This window comes from Anser brachyrhynchus, assembly GCF_964034855.1.
Source record: "Anser brachyrhynchus genome assembly, chromosome: 7".
NCBI lineage: Eukaryota > Metazoa > Chordata > Aves > Anseriformes > Anatidae > Anser > Anser brachyrhynchus.
Window position 1 is genome coordinate 7,041,615 of NC_137701.1, and position 15,723 is coordinate 7,057,337.

Consider the following 15,723-nt stretch of genomic DNA (forward strand, 5'->3'; position numbering starts at 1 on the left):
ATCGATGACACCAAGTAATTTAGCATTGTGATATTTACATGGGTATAACCTATGCAAATGTAATCAATTATGTGGATGGATTCATGAATATGAAACGAAATGAGTAGAAAGCTTAGATATCTTGATTTTGGAGGTGTAAGTAGAATATTAAATGAATAAATATTATATTTAAAATCAGCACAGCTGACTTACACACGAGAAACAACCAAAATTGAGCTGATGCCATGGCTTGAGTGACTTCAGTGAACAAGTTTCCTTTTTCTAGAAGAAAGGGGAGATGTTATGTAGCAGAGCTAAGCTCAGAGAACGTAGTGTTTTTATTCTGCGCAATTTGGATAAATCTTTCAGAATATTGAAGGAAATAATATGTAATCAGTTCGAGGAACAAATTGTTTTAATATTTTCAGTCTGATTGGGTATCCAGATGAGTAGGAAAAAAAATACATTGTATTTAAAGTTAAGTAATCCTGGCAAGACAGATCTCTTAGCCAAGAAAGAAAAAGTGTATAAAAGCAGTGGTTAGGAGGTGACAGATTTGAGGCCCCAAGTATCACCCAGGTATCACAGTGGTTCTAAGACTGCTTCCTGAAGTCGTGGTTCTGGACTAGGTCCGTAGAGGACTTTGGTTGCAGCACATTTTTTGGTTGCAACCCCCCTACTGCTTGCTGAAATGGTCTCTTGGGGTTTGCAGAGTAGCTGCAAATTTAGTCTTTTTTTTTTTTTTTTGAAGTGTTTCTGATAGTTCATATCATAATTTTTCAAGTACAAAATAGCTAACTGTGGTTCTATTCTGATTTAAGAGATCATGAAAACACTGATAAATTTCCCTTTGAACAGAAGTTCAGGCTCTTGGTTGAATGCCAGTGGGCTCTCAGGAGACCAAAGTCACTGCTGCTAGAGGAAGGGTTGGATTACTGCAGGAACAAGGGTGGAGTACAAGAATAGCAAAGTGGGTAAAGAGCCCTAAAATTGTGCCAAAAAAAAGGAATCTAAGAGAAGGCAAGAATGTTAATGCTGGATAACATCTATGAATTGCATTAGAGCTAGTTTTGATTTATTTTCATCACTGACCTTAGACCATAAAATTAGAATATGCTAATCAAAAGGTACTGTTCAAGTCGGGGGGAATAATCAGTATAGAAGAGCATTAGTATATTGTGTGGGAAAATCTGAATGATGTGAAGTGGTGGAGAAATAAAGGGGAGAAATTCAATATTAAGAAATGAAAGATTATCAACTGTTACGAATATTACAGAGGGGGCATCTGTGAGTCACTGTTTATCAGTTGGAGGGGTTGAGAAGGATGGTATGAGCATGTTTAGGAGTTGTGGTGTGGGAAGAAGTCACAGATAGAATGTGATGTTGTGGTGGTTTTACCGTGCTAGGCAGCTGAACACCACAACCGCTCTCTCACTCCCCCTCCTTAGATGAGGAGGGGAAGAAGTAAAGGAAAGAACAACTCATGGGTTGAGATAAGGATGACTTAATTAAAGGAAAGAAAAAAAATTATTAAGGAAAGATTATTATTAATTAAACAATTTAACTAAACAATTAACAATTTAACTAAAGGGGAAAAAAAGGAAAGGGGAAAAGGGAGGGGGGAAAGGGAAAACTAAACAAAACAAGTAAAGGCTATGTGGAAGTGCAGAGGAAAGAAATTACTCTCTGCTTCCCACAAATGAGCGATGCTTGACCACATCCTTGAAGCAGGGCCTCAACGCACGTAGCCGGTGTTCGGGGGGAGGACAGACGTTTTCACAACGAGAGCCCACCCCGCCCCTCTTCCTCCTTTTTCCACCTTTTATTGCTGAGTGTGACATCATGTGGTATGAAATATCCCTTTGGTTGGTTTAGGTCAGCTGCCCTGGTGCTGTTTCTTTTCTCACATCTTTGCCCACCCCTAGGGGGGTTAGAGAGAGTCCTGATGCTGTGCCAGCACTGCTCAGCAGCAGACACAACACTGGTGTTATACCACTGCTGTTTTAGCTATGAGTGCAGAGCACAGCACTGTATGGGCTGCTGCAGGGAAAGTTAACATCCCAGCCCGACCCAGTACAGATGTGCAAGTCCAGGTCTGTTTTCCATGAAGGTGAATACAAACTGTAATGAGTGAAAGGACAACCAAAAGGAGCACCTATTTAGTTGCCCTGTGACTGTGGTGGTAATGAATTTTTAAAACACAAGATTATTCTGTGTAGCTATGTATTTATCAGTAAGTAATGAAGTTAATACATCCAATACATTTACATAGTGCTTAAATTGTTTGCCTTCGTTATTTATTAAAACATTTTAGGTTTCCTGAGTGTATTTTTCCTGCAGGTACAATGTAACTATAATAAATTACCATTTGAATGAATATTTATAATACAACAACGCCCTCAGTGCTGCAACACATATTAGTCATGCTACTGGTTAGAGCTTCTATGAGTATTTTACTAATGTGCGATTTTGTTATGCTTTGACTTACATTAAACAGTTCAAGATAAATGCAACCGTTTATTCTTTGATTTGAGAACAGTCCTCTTTTGTAGTTTAGGGACATTAAGGATGCATTTTTTGGGACTAATGAGCAGTAATACTTTTTAGTATTCTGACTTCATAGTTGGTACTCCAGTTATCTACTTCATTTCTACTTGTTCTTACACCAGGATTCAGGGTTCAGCAAAGTAAGTTGCGCATACTGGATCACCCCTGGCTGCTCTCCAGCCTGTTAGGCACATTTCAAATGTTCTTGTAGATGTAGTTCAGTTTTTTGGTTTTTTTTTGTAGTCTCAAAAACGTAATTGTACAGGGAACTGTAGACACGCAGCTTTTTTTTTTGTGTGGCACAGATAATGCACATGTGCAGAAACTAAAACAATCTAGAGACAGTCCTTGTGACAAAAGAAACAAAGGCAAGAGTCAAAAGAGGGGTGTTGCTTTTATTTCATCTTTAGTGGCTCTTTTACACCGCCAATGGCAGATTATGGAATATAAACGTTGTGAACCAGCCTGGTGGGGTGGCTGAGCTTTCTAACCTGGTCACTCACTGTGCCGCAGCACCCTGTATTTCTAAGGGGTCAAGAAGAACTGTTTTTATTTCTTTATCCATTCACTGTGCCGTATCTGTCTTCCTCAACTTCTAATGAAATGTTTGATGTCCATATTCAAGACAGAGCCATGCTGTTCCAGAAGTGCTGACATCCTGAATTATGTTCTGTGCAGCACTGTGCATCTCTGATGCACTGAAATGTTTAGGAATTAATTTTTTTTGCAGAGCTGGGAGGGAAAAATGAATGAGTGATGCAAACAGAAAACAGTACTGATAAGTAAAGAATTAAAAGCCCCCAGACTGTTTGTTTACCTTCGTTATCTGCAAGTTTCAACATATCTGCAACAATTGTGTTCACCACTGTAGGTGAATCAAGTATGGACTAGTTTGAACACTGGAAGTATAATTTCCCAGTTGCCACACTGCTTACAAACAAGAAGAGGCTGAGTTGTCACACCAAGCAGGTAATGTGATGCCTGTGAAAATGAAAGCCCTGTGCTCACAGTGTGAAGCTGTACAGTTAGAACAATAGTTCCAGGTCTGTTCTAATACCTTTAATTGTCATGTGTTTCATCTAGACATTGAAGCAACAAATGTTTAAGTCCTCAAAAGTAAATGTGGCAATACACAAAATTCAAAGCTTTTCTTTGAAATTTGGAACTAAAGATAACACCAGAATAAATATACTCCAAGAAACTACCTGTCTGTGCATTGTCAAATACAAATTGTTAGAAAAGAAAAAATGCTGCAGTTGAACTTCATACAAGTGTACGGCTTAGAACGAGGGAACAAATGATCATCATGTCAAGAAAGACAACATTTTGCAATATTTAGAAGCTTGTCTAAATATTTGGCTTCACAGCACTGAGTGCCATGTTTTTGCATCTAAAACATATGCAAATTTGTAGGTTTTCTGTTTTTTTTTTCCTGTTGTCTTCTCCTAAGCAAAGTATACAGATGAGAAATGCAAATACTTGAGTCAATGTGGATACACAGTTGCCTATGTATTACCTCATTGCTTTGTGACCGCCTCTAGCCATGCTGAGTGATTACTCTAAATGTTCACAATTAACATCACAGGTGGAAGAAAACTTATAAATAATCTAACAATATCAGAGACCATAATTTTCCTAGCTATAAACAGAACTCCTGTTTTGTATGTGTTATGATTGGAGAAGAGCAGGAGATGGGTGTTTACTTGCTCAGACCTTCGCTCTGTCCCAGAGTACAGTGGAAATGATAGATCACTTAGGATGCCATTAGCTCTGCCTGAAGTAGCAAGCTAATGCAAGGTAAATTGGAGACCTGAGTTTAATCCAGAAATGGACCAAGAGACATAAGGTAGTACTTAGGAACCGTTACACTGGCTCTGCAGAAGGTAGCGTGCCACAGAATTTGGAGATGGAGCACCAGATGCCCAAACAACTGAACCTGATGTTCAGTTCATTATTCCTAATAACCCAGAACTATTCTTATATAAACAACAAAACTCATATATGGAGGTTCCTGGAGAAAGCAAATCTCTTTTCTTTCATTCACAGTTGCTTCCTAGTGCTTCTGGCATTTCAGAACTCTTGTAGTCAGTAATCAACATGCGTTAATTTTAAACACAATCTTTAAGATAACTGTTGAGCAAAGTCTGCTGCTACTCACAGGTGGAACAGAAAGGTTGTGCTTTTTATAAGTTGGTAAAATGCTTTTATTTATTGAGCTTTTCTTACAAGCTTGGATTTGGAGACCCCAAATGCTTCAAAGGAATTCTATAAAATGCTTGACATGGTGCAATTGCCCCATGTAAGCTGGTGACAAGGTTAAATTCTTCAGCAGGGTTCAGAAACATGCAAGATGAATTCCACAGGCCTGTTGTTGCATGGCACGTAATAAAATTGTGGACTTGTACCTACCTTTCTGGTAGAAGTTCAAGTAGCTAGTCAAAAGCATAACCTGGAATAGGTGCACTTCTAACATCCAAAGAAACTTGATTCCTCCCATTTTAATGGTACTTAATTTCAGTACAGACATATTTATTCTGTCTTGTTTTTAACGTATTTTACAGATCTATATTTTCAGTTATTCTATATTATTTATTTCATATTATATCTTAAATTATTTCTATACTACAGTTTCCATATATCTTGTTTTTTTTAGCTGCTTCAATTCATTGAGTTTTGTTTTTGTCATGTTTACACTGTAAAATTTGTGTGAAATCAAAAAAACACAGGTTTTGATCAAATAGCTGTTAAATTTCTTCCTTTCATTCTTGTTTCTTTACTAATATTTTTGTTTCCCTCTGATATCTTTAAGGCTTTTAATTCAGCTGTTGATGATTTTTCAGCCATCCGTTTCCCCCGACATTGACTTCCTTGTTACTCTTTCTCCTCCTATGGCCCTTTGTACAGCAGTCACACACAAGTGCTTTTCTTGTATATTCCATTGTATCTGCTTGATTTTCCAAACATAATTCTGAAGAAGCCAAAGAGCTGTTAGCTTCTACAGAACAAAAAAACACATCAACTGATGTAAGCAATATCTTTTCAAGATAAATTAGAGATCTTGGTTTATTTTGTGCCTAAAATTCCCTAAGGCAATGCTATTTGTGAAGTATTTGTGATAGCAAATCATTTTTTTTATATTACACTCACTTCTCCCTCATAACTACTAACTCAGATGTCTACCTAGGAAAATGGGCAATTCCTTTAGCTAAACATTGCCATTCAATTATTTTTCTACTTTGCTCAGTTTTGTCCACTTCAGAATGGCAGTTTATGCTTTGTAATATTGCTATAAGTATTTTCGAGAGATGGAGAAGTTATAAATAATTTGTAAACCTTTCACTTAAGCATACATCATAAACAGAGCGGTAACTTAACTTTCAGGAAAGATGTTAATTTGTATAATCACAAATAAAAGTTGTGCATTCAGTAAGTTTCTTAAAGTTGATGGGAGAAGATACTTGTTGACAATGCAGATAGAGCCTACCTCTGAGTTGACAGATGATGACTTAAGTGTATGCACAACATCATCTCTTTTTGGCATATATCTTAACCTAATGTCAAATCGCAGAAGCACTGCTTACTGTAAGAGTTTTATAACAAAAATAGACTAGAGTATTTACTTCTAAGTTCTTGTTATAAGCTGATTCAAAATCAGTTGTGAAATGAATTTTGATGTTACAAATGTCAAATACAGCCAGTGTTTCTGTGCTCTTAATGTCACCCTGACATAGTCTGATTGAGACATCTTCTGTAATCATTATTGTTCATTAAGATTTCATTTTTTAAGTGTCTTTACAGTGATTGCAAAATTTTATGCCTTTCTGTGAAAGAATAAAAAAAATTGTTACAGAAAAGCCAAGACTAAATGGGACTGTGGAATCAGAGATGCAAGTGAGCATTGAAAAAAAACAAAACAAAAAAACAACACTGAAACACCAAAAGTTAAATATGTAGGAGATAAAACCTGACGTGGTAACACGGCTACAGATGTGCATAAATCAGTCTCATATCAAAGATGTTAGCAGTGGTGTTTACTGTGAAATACAGATGAAGACACTTGTTTTTCTAATAGTGTCATTATAAAGATTTCGGTGTGTTCTGTATACTTAAGCCTTCAGACGACTTGCTTCTTGGTTTAAGACAATATATTAAAATCATTACCTGTAAATAGTAAGCATTAATTTTTGTTCAGTTCATCTGTCTTCCTTTGGGTAGAAGCTGTTACATCACCAACCTGTCACCTCATTCCATGCTTCCAGCAGGCTTGAAGGAAATGGCACGGTCTGCTTGTGAAGTGTTACTCCCAGGGAGTACTGGAGGTCCAGATCATACCTGCGAGCAGCTGTTCTTAAACTTACTAGAATGTTTTTTTTACTAAGTGTTTCTTTTTCTGCTGTTTGCTGCAGAAGTCATTTGGAAGGGAAGAGAATTTCAAAATGAATTAATTCCAAGTGTTTATCAGGGACAGAATAATGGGGACTCAAGGTGGAAGTGTAAAGCCAGCTATCTTCTGCTGTGTTGTTATTTACCAGCTACAATGTGTTGTCTGTCTCTGCAGACTTCAAAGTAACAGAACAAAAAACAAAAAAAAAGTGATGTCTGTTATGGTGATCTTAATAGCCAGCCTACGCTGGGTCTTGAACCTCTGTGCCTATCAATATGTTCTGTGCATCTCCAGTTTTACTGTAACATTGGTGCTACTTGACAAAAGGGAGAGAGAACACTGATTCTGGCTGTCTGGTTTGTATTTTCTCACTGCAGTGCAGTATTTCAAATGATTGATTCATGCATTACACTGCTTATATGCTCCAGCCGGTTCACTTGCTATTACCTCATTTATTTGACTGACAAATAGACAAGTGATGGCTGCCTCGGGGTTAACTCACTGCTTCATAGGAGGATGATAGAATCTGGTATGCATGCTGTGTATGCAGATGAACAAAACCGTAGGTGTCTTTTCCCACATTGTGGGAAATTGTGTTACATTTCCTCTCACCCTCCCACCTTTTGGAGTTTGAGTTATTTAACTCTGCACATAAAAAAATAAATAAATCCTATCTCAGTTTGGAGCAGTACAAAATAAAAGGAGTTTGGAGTGTACAAAATAAAACTGAGAACCCAAAAAGGCACTAGGTTTCTATGAGTGTTAGGGATATTTATTGAGGTTCTCTTTAATAATAATAATTTTTAAAAGCTGCATGTGCATCAGGCTGTATTTATCTTATCTGCCACCTGTTCACTGGCAGAGCTGAGGGAGTGTTCATGCCACAACACTGTTCATTGCGATGGTGTAATTGCTGGGAAAGCGTAACACTGAACCTGGTGCAGAATCATTATTTTGACATTGCATACTGGTCAATAATACAGTTAGGTATTAAGGAGAAAAAGACTTCTGTTATGAAGAACCCGATGTTTAATAAAAGAATTCTATATTCCCCTCTGTGGAATTCAGGAGCAAGTATGCACTAAAACTCAAAGTAGGGCCCTGAGGAAATGAGGAACTCTACTCGTTTGGGGCAATGCACTCCATATGCCTAATTTTGCAATATTAAATCATGCAGCACTCTTGTGAAAATTCATTCATCTCAGCAAAGATGGTTGGGTGGGTCCTTGGATATTTAGATATTTTCCACGTTGTTGGTCTCTAGAGATGTGTTTTGAAGTCCATCTTTCTGTACATATACAAATGAGTGTTTTGAGGTATCAATTTGTGACTACTTTTGGTTTGGGAAATTATTTACCACTCTCTCTCACGTCAGTATTCTATTTAGAGAATCTTGACTTTTGCTGGCTGTACTGTCTTCTAACCAAAAGAAGTAATAACTTGTGAAAAATATTATTGCCCCTGCTCAGAAGCTTAAATTGCAGCATACTGCCGTGCTTTCTGAAACTGCAGTCAACATGTTCTTGTTTCTTAACAAAATAATATTAAATCAACACTTGCAATCTATGGATTAACAAAGTAAAGAAATAAAAGTATACCCAATATATAGTTTTACAATGTATTGATGGCCTGTGATGAAACGAGTGGTACTCATGTGTTTTCCTGTCAATTCTGACTCTGCAGAGTCTGAACCTTTACCGTGTGACAGAATGCATGTACACATAAAAAATTCAAATAATGATGATAGCTATAATTATCCTGAATTGTTTAGTATTTTTTATTCTTTTGGCATCAGTTTAAGGGGAAACTATTTCCACTAGATTGGATATTAAAACTTGAATCTGAATAGCCTAGCCAAAAATGAAAAAGGAATCAAGTAACACTTGATACTGTTTGCCTTCTTTGGTACATTTTGGTAATAAGAGACTTGTGTGCAGAATGTCATTAAACGCACATAAAAAGAAAGGATGGTAAGAATGCTTGATCCAAAGCCATAGCAATATCTAGTATTGCTTAAAGCACAGTATGAAAATCTCATTGCATTTTTGCTCCTCTAAGTAATAGTTTTTGTTTGGCTGGATCACGTTTGGCAGGTGTTTGACTGGAAATGATAAAACCTCAAGTAGTCTAGGGAGTAAAAGGGCTGCCAGAGACTAAATACCAGCAAATTCATACTGGAAATAGAGGACAAGTTTATAGTAAAGAAAGTAATGAATAATTTTAATTACTATGAAAATTGTTGCTTGGCTTTCTGACTTGAAAGAATGGTTGTGTACCAAAAATTTACCATCTTTTTGTAACAACATTGCTGAGTCTAACAAAATATTTTAATGCTCCTTATAAAGCTTGCTTCCTTAAACCTCCTAAGCTAAACAACACTAGGACTTCTCCATTAAAAGCAGTTTTATTATAATATTTTGTTCTGGGAAAAAAAAAAAAAGGCTTGCAGCCATAACATTTGAAATTTTATGTAAAAGTAGTATTATGTAGTAAGTGCCAGTCATTTCTTGCACTTACAGAGTGAGATGAGCTTATATAGGTAAAAATGAAGTAGAAGGAAGAGGTCAGGTTTTTCGATCACGTAGCCAAGACTTGGGGGAAAAAGTATAAAATAACCATGCTTGTGGGTTAATAGCCTCTTTTAAAATTCAGGCTGGTGAGAGGGTTCACATACCTTTGGAATGTCTTTCAATAAGTATGTGAAAGAGCAGATGTTCTATGAAAATATAAACTAACATACATAGCACTGATTGATAACAAGGAAAGCTGAATGTGGCCTCTATTCCTTTGAAATTTATTACGACTAGTTTGTGACAAAATTATATTAAACTAATTAAACTATTGCTTTTTATATAGTACAGCTTATTATTTCAATATATTTTTGCTTCTTGCATTAGGTATTTAGATGTTATTATTTGTCTTTAGATATTAAAAACTTGAGTAGTAGGTTTCAGAGACCACCTGCAGGAGCCATATGGTAAGAAGCCATAAATAGATTTATTCCTTTTGTCTGAAGGTAGACATTTGCTTGAATATCACCTGCAATTCCCATAGTCAAAATTGAAATGACTGGCTCATCAATAATGATTGTATTGGAAGACACAACAGTCACCTACCAGGATTTTCTCTACTGTGTATTTTTGTAATAAAATGCTTGAAATCGTCTTAGTAATATGAAGTATAACGAGCTAGCAGTCTGGTTATGATCTACCAGAGTTGTTATTGAATGGTCTTTTCAGTGTTTTGTGGACTGAATAGGTGCGGTCTAAGATGGTATCTCATATTACTTCATGGAAAACTGTTGAGGTCAGAAAAAAAATCAGCAAAGATTCATTCATTTATTCACTATTCTTTCTCTAGGCATCCCAATTCACTCGATTTTCTACCTGCATATAGTTTAGTTATGAGTCACAGACATGATGTCTGTGCATTATTTTTGTGAGTTGCTAATTTTATATATTGCAAATATTGTGTAATTTGCATACTTCCTTCTGCAAAGAAGATCATGTTTTTGGTGCTTTGGAGAAACCTATTGAGCAACTCTGTGCTCTCTCTTTACTCACGTTATACTGTCTTTCTGCATGGAAAGGCTCTGGAAGCTTATTCATATGTGACTGCGCAACGTGACCACAAATCATAAGGTAAAATAATGGAAGACTAACTTCACCAGGCTGAAGTCATGATCAGGAATGTATTTATTGGGATAGGTTAACACTATGGTAACTTAAACCTGAAATTCCACTACTAAGAAATGCATTGGGAAGTGTATGGTGATCCAAAAGCAGCCTGAAGACAAATCCAGTCTGTCTGTCTTTGGGAAGGTTTCCATCCTAAAGTTGCTGAGAGCCAGTCCCCCAAGGTATATACAAAATTGAATATGGAGAAGTTGGAGGGAAATGTTCCTTCTTCAATAAGAGAAGGAAAATACCAAATGTATCCTAAACTGAAGAAGGAAACTACTTGAATGTACCACTTCAGAGTGGATAACAAGGCTCATGGGGAAGAGTTCAAAGAATATGAGAAACAAACTGGACTAAAAGGGCAACAGTGACTGGTCACAAACCTGATGTCCATAACCGGTAACCTGTCAGTAGCTGAGGCTCCATTTTAGGGCCAGTTCTCTTTCATAAATAACTTAGATGCAGAACTTGAAAGTATACTAAGGTTGCAGGTGATGCTAAACTTGGAGAAGCTTTACACTCCCTTGAGTGTAAGGAGGCCTTGCAGAGAAATTTTGACAAATTAAAGAGCTGGGCAGTCACCAACTGCATGAGGTTCAACAAGAGCAAGTGGTGGATTCTGCAATCCTGGGACATATCTGGGACGGGGCAACCCTATGTACCTGTACAGACTGGGGGATGATAGCAGCCACGTGGAAGGGGATCTGGGGTTCTGTTTGACAGCAAGTTGAACATGAGCCAGCAGTGTGCCTGGCAGCCAAAAGGACTGAATGTACCCTGGGGTACCTCAGGCACAGCACTGCCAGCTGGTTGAGGGAAGGGATTGTCCAGCTCTGCACTGGTGCGGCCTCATCTCTAGTATTGTGTGCAATTTTGGGCACCACAGTATAAGACATAAAACTACTAAGTGAACCTCCAAAGGAGAGGTATGAAGATGGTGAAGGGTTTAGAGAGCAAGACTAATGCAGAGTGGCTGAATTCATTTGGATTGTCTAGCCCTGAGAAGAGGTGACTGAGGGGAGGCCTCACAGCAGCCTGCAGCTCCCTCATGAGGGGAGTGGAGGGGCAGGCCCTGAGCTCTGCTCTCTGGGGACAGCGACAGGGCCTGAGGGAACAGCATGGAGCTGGGACAGGGGCGGGTCAGGCTGGGTGTTAGGAAAAGGTTCTTCACTGAGATGGTGGAACAGGCTCCCCAGGACAGTGATCATGGCCCTAAGTCTGTCAGAGCTAAAGAAACATTAGGGCAATGCTCTGAGTCACGTGGTTCAGTTTTTGGGTGGTCGATTTTTGTGGAGTCAGGAGTTGCAGTCAGTGATCCTTGTGAGTCCCTTCCAACTCAGGATAACTCTATGATTCAGTATTGATAGTCTCAAAATCTAGAGGGTAGGCCTAAGTGCCAGTTTTACTTCAGGTAGGAGAATGGTTTTGTTGGAGAAAATCTATGTGATTAGTTAAATCAAAAAAGTGTAACCAAGTAAGCCCTTGTGCCAGACCTTGAGGACTTCTTGTGCCTCTTTTTGAATATAGCTCAACCTCACTGAAAGAGTGACTGTTGAATAAATTTGTTTATTTGTTGCTGGAAAATAAAAGATACAGTGACAGTGATGAGATAATGACGAGGCTTCTAAGACACCACCAGAAATAATGCTGTAAATTCACATTCAGTCAAAACAGATGCATTACTGAGCTGCTGAATTTTTATCACAAGAGAAGTCGCTTGTGTTATTCTTGTGATCTCTGAGATGTTACCAAGCTGTTGTATTGAGCATTAAAACTGCAGCAATATCTGTGACTAAAAGACAGAAAATCTAAGGCCAAATGAAACAGACACAGGGCTTCTAACTCAAAAAGACCTTCTGCTGTACCCACAGATACCTCAGAATCTGCTTGATGGCAGCTGTGTATCAGAGAATGAGAAAGGAATAATACATCCTCTAAGGTGTAAGTAAGAAAAATTAATTGTTTTCTATATCCAAGATAGGAGAAGGAATGGTTTGCAATGGTTAAGTCTCTTGAGAAACTGCTACCTTGTTTTTGTGGGAAGCATTTTAGTACAGATACACTTCTGAAATAAGATACTGTGAAGAAAGAATTCAAAATGTGTGAGGGTAATTTTTTTTTCTTACAAACTTATGGCATGCAAATAGAAACGCTGACAAGCAAAGGTATCAGTATTGCTGTCCAGGAGAATTCCCTTACAAGACAACACTACAGTGTTTCACACAGGGAGAGAATCCTTGGATTTCTATAGGAGTAATGTATGACAGATCGTAGAACTAGACAACTTACTTACTTCCAGCCTTGTATGTGCTACACTGAAAGCTATGGCCTAGGTAGAGAGCCAAGAGGAAAAACACTTGTCTGCCATAGTCTGGCTGTGGCACTTCTGGGCTTGATGGAGCCTTTGGTAGGGCAAGGGACATGATGAAGACTTGGATAGAGCTGGCCACTCAGTGGGAAGAAAGTCAAGGCAGTTAAGTAGGAGAGTCTTGAGAGGATCAGGGGATGTTACTTGCAGCACTACTAGCCAAACCTCAGAAGTGAAGAAATGAAGTCTTTCCTGTACATCCACAGACATTACTTTTTGGTCTTTGTTCAACTAAGGCAGTCTGAAAGTTGCCGAACTGCAAAGGAAAATCAGAGCAAAGGCCTTACCCCTTACAGAGACAGAGAGAACAAGGACCTTTATTTTCAAACAGTCTTAAATTTTCCACTGAGGATTTTTTTTTTTTTTCCTACTTAAAGTTACGCTGCTCTAAATGGCTTCTTTTATGTTCTGTAAAAACCTTGCTGCAGCTGCTGAAAGAAAGGCTTGCTTCAAAGAAACAGAAACAGCCAGGAAGGGGACAAGCCTTCCCACATCAAATGTATGACTGATTAAGGGTCAGCTACTGTCTTTGCCCATAATGTTGAACTTTTAGTTTTCAATTACGATCTTGGAAATCAACAGGTTCTTTTACTTCATGTACTGTTACAGAGTTGTTCAGGTTTCACTTTTACATCCTTTTATTTCCCAGAAAGCAAAAACTATGTAATTGTGGCTACAGGGTTACATGCACCTATTTACAGAAAAGGTAATATTTTAGTATATATGCTCTTTCAGTTAGGCTATTAGGAAAGATTCATAATTTGACAGAAGAAATGAAGACCTTGGAATCCATCTCACTTAGTAGGTTAACTAAGATCATCAGAGTCCTCAAAGTTGTCCAAGATGAACTTCTCTTTGAGTATATTCAGACAAACGATCCTATTGCTGCTAAACATTAGTAGGCACATGGTAGATGATCAAGATTTCATTTCCTTTGGAGGTGAAAAGATGGCCATCTGTTTCTAACAATGTACCTAAGGGAGCCTGCAATTGGGGTTGAGTTGATTACCAGGTATAATAAGAACCTTTCCTTAATTCATTTACATATTACATTTAGTATTGTATTACTTGAATTCTGCTAGCATTTCAAAAGACTGGAGATGAACCTAATTATCAGGTGGATCTTTTCCTAAGGGTCACCATTTCAGAATGTCTGAAAAAATATACATTTTTTTTGAGTTTTTCATACTAAGCTTATAGGATTCTTCCTTTCTACAGACAAGGTAGTATACACATAATGAGAGGATTGCTGAATTGTTCTGTCAGAAGACTATGGGATATTTCAAGACTAATTTCTGAAACCTTTCCTTACCTCCAGAGAAACTTTATCTTGATTGATATGAAATCCTGTCTGACAATGAAATGAGTAAATCTCATTTAAATACATAAAGTACAAATTCTGTTACTAAATCTGTGTGGTAGAACTTGGTTCATGCAAGTTTGGGAAAAGAAAATTTATTTTTTACTTGACTTTATAAAAAGCTGAAGATTATGTAGTTAAGATATTCTATGTGCTAATTACAACTTTTAAACCAACTAACCACTGTCAACCATATCTCACTAGGGTGAAGACATCTGTGATAATTTGCCAATTCCATGACCTTCAGCAGCTGTGCAGAGGAAATGAGCTTTTGCATGATAACTAGGCAGGTAATCTCAACTCTTATATGTTCTGTTGAGCTGCAACCTGTTAGATAATCAATATGCATATGCAAATTACTCACAACTTTGGCATCTCTTGAGTGGTAGGAGTGTCACTGCGGGGAGTTGTAGTAGGGTGGGGAGTTGGAGTTAGGAGAGTAATAGTGGTGCACTGGGGAGAATTAAAAGACAACATAAATGTGTAAGAAATTTCATTAACTCACGTGTTCTCCGAACAACAAAGTGAAGCTACTAGCAAATAATTGCTGAACAGTATAAAATGGGATGCAATGTCAATGACTTTTTATTTAATTGAAAATATTATTAATTAAAAGATAAATTCATTTCTTTCTCCATCCTTGCAGCTTGTGGACAACTAGATTTTTGCTGTCATAAGACTTTTTCTGATGTTTTTTATTACTTCTAATCCTAATTTTTAAACACCTTCTGTTTATGCAAACTATAAGAAAGAAAAAAATTATTTTAGAAATATATATTTCAAATATTTCAACATATTTCAAATATATTGAAATATATTTTAAATGTGCCTATATATTCATAACTGATGCCATTTCTGCTTTTCAGGCTATCACTCTGTGGGCCATAATAATAGTGAACTTTTTACATAGCTTAAAAAAATGCACAATGCAAGCTACAGAGACAGGAAAGTCTGCAAATTACTTTAAAAAGAAAACATTAAGTAAAGAGTAATAGTTGGTATTATTTAGAAACCTGAAAATTAAACCACCTTTCTGTAGCTAGCCACTGACCTGAATTTATAATGTCCTTACAGATGTGTGCAGAGGTTTAGGACCCCACAGTAAATAACAGTTGAATGTTTGCCTTGGCGATGAAACCAGTGTTGCTATACCAAAGCTCAGTAGAGGCATGCTATTTAGAAAAATTAAGGGCATGAAAATGGGCCTCGGTACTTACTATAGAATATCTGAAATCTACATTACTGTCTTTAAAAAAAAAAAAAAAAAAGCCAATTTGTGGATCAAATATATGTTTGTGGTAAAAAAAAAATAGTTTTTACTTCATTTTGATCAATGTTCCTTTGATATGAATTGTAACCACTGGGTCAGAGCAAAACAAACAGGTAATGTAAGTCAGGTTTGCTT

The 15,723-nt window shown here is 37.3% G+C and overlaps 1 protein-coding gene across 2 annotated transcripts in view; it reads left to right on the forward strand.

Moving 5' to 3' along the window:
* The window catches only part of LOC308197816 (uncharacterized protein), a 355,008-nt gene that overhangs the window by 123,234 nt on the left and 216,051 nt on the right, over positions 1-15,723 (forward strand). Inside the window, exons 5-6 of one of the 2 annotated variants that reach the window (XR_013953303.1) lie at positions 12,462-12,531; positions 14,523-14,608. The exons of the other annotated variant lie outside the window; for it this stretch is intronic. The gene's annotated coding sequence lies outside the window, so the exon portion shown is untranslated. The remainder of the gene's footprint in view (positions 1-12,461; positions 12,532-14,522; positions 14,609-15,723) is intronic. 2 annotated transcript variants of the gene reach the window in all.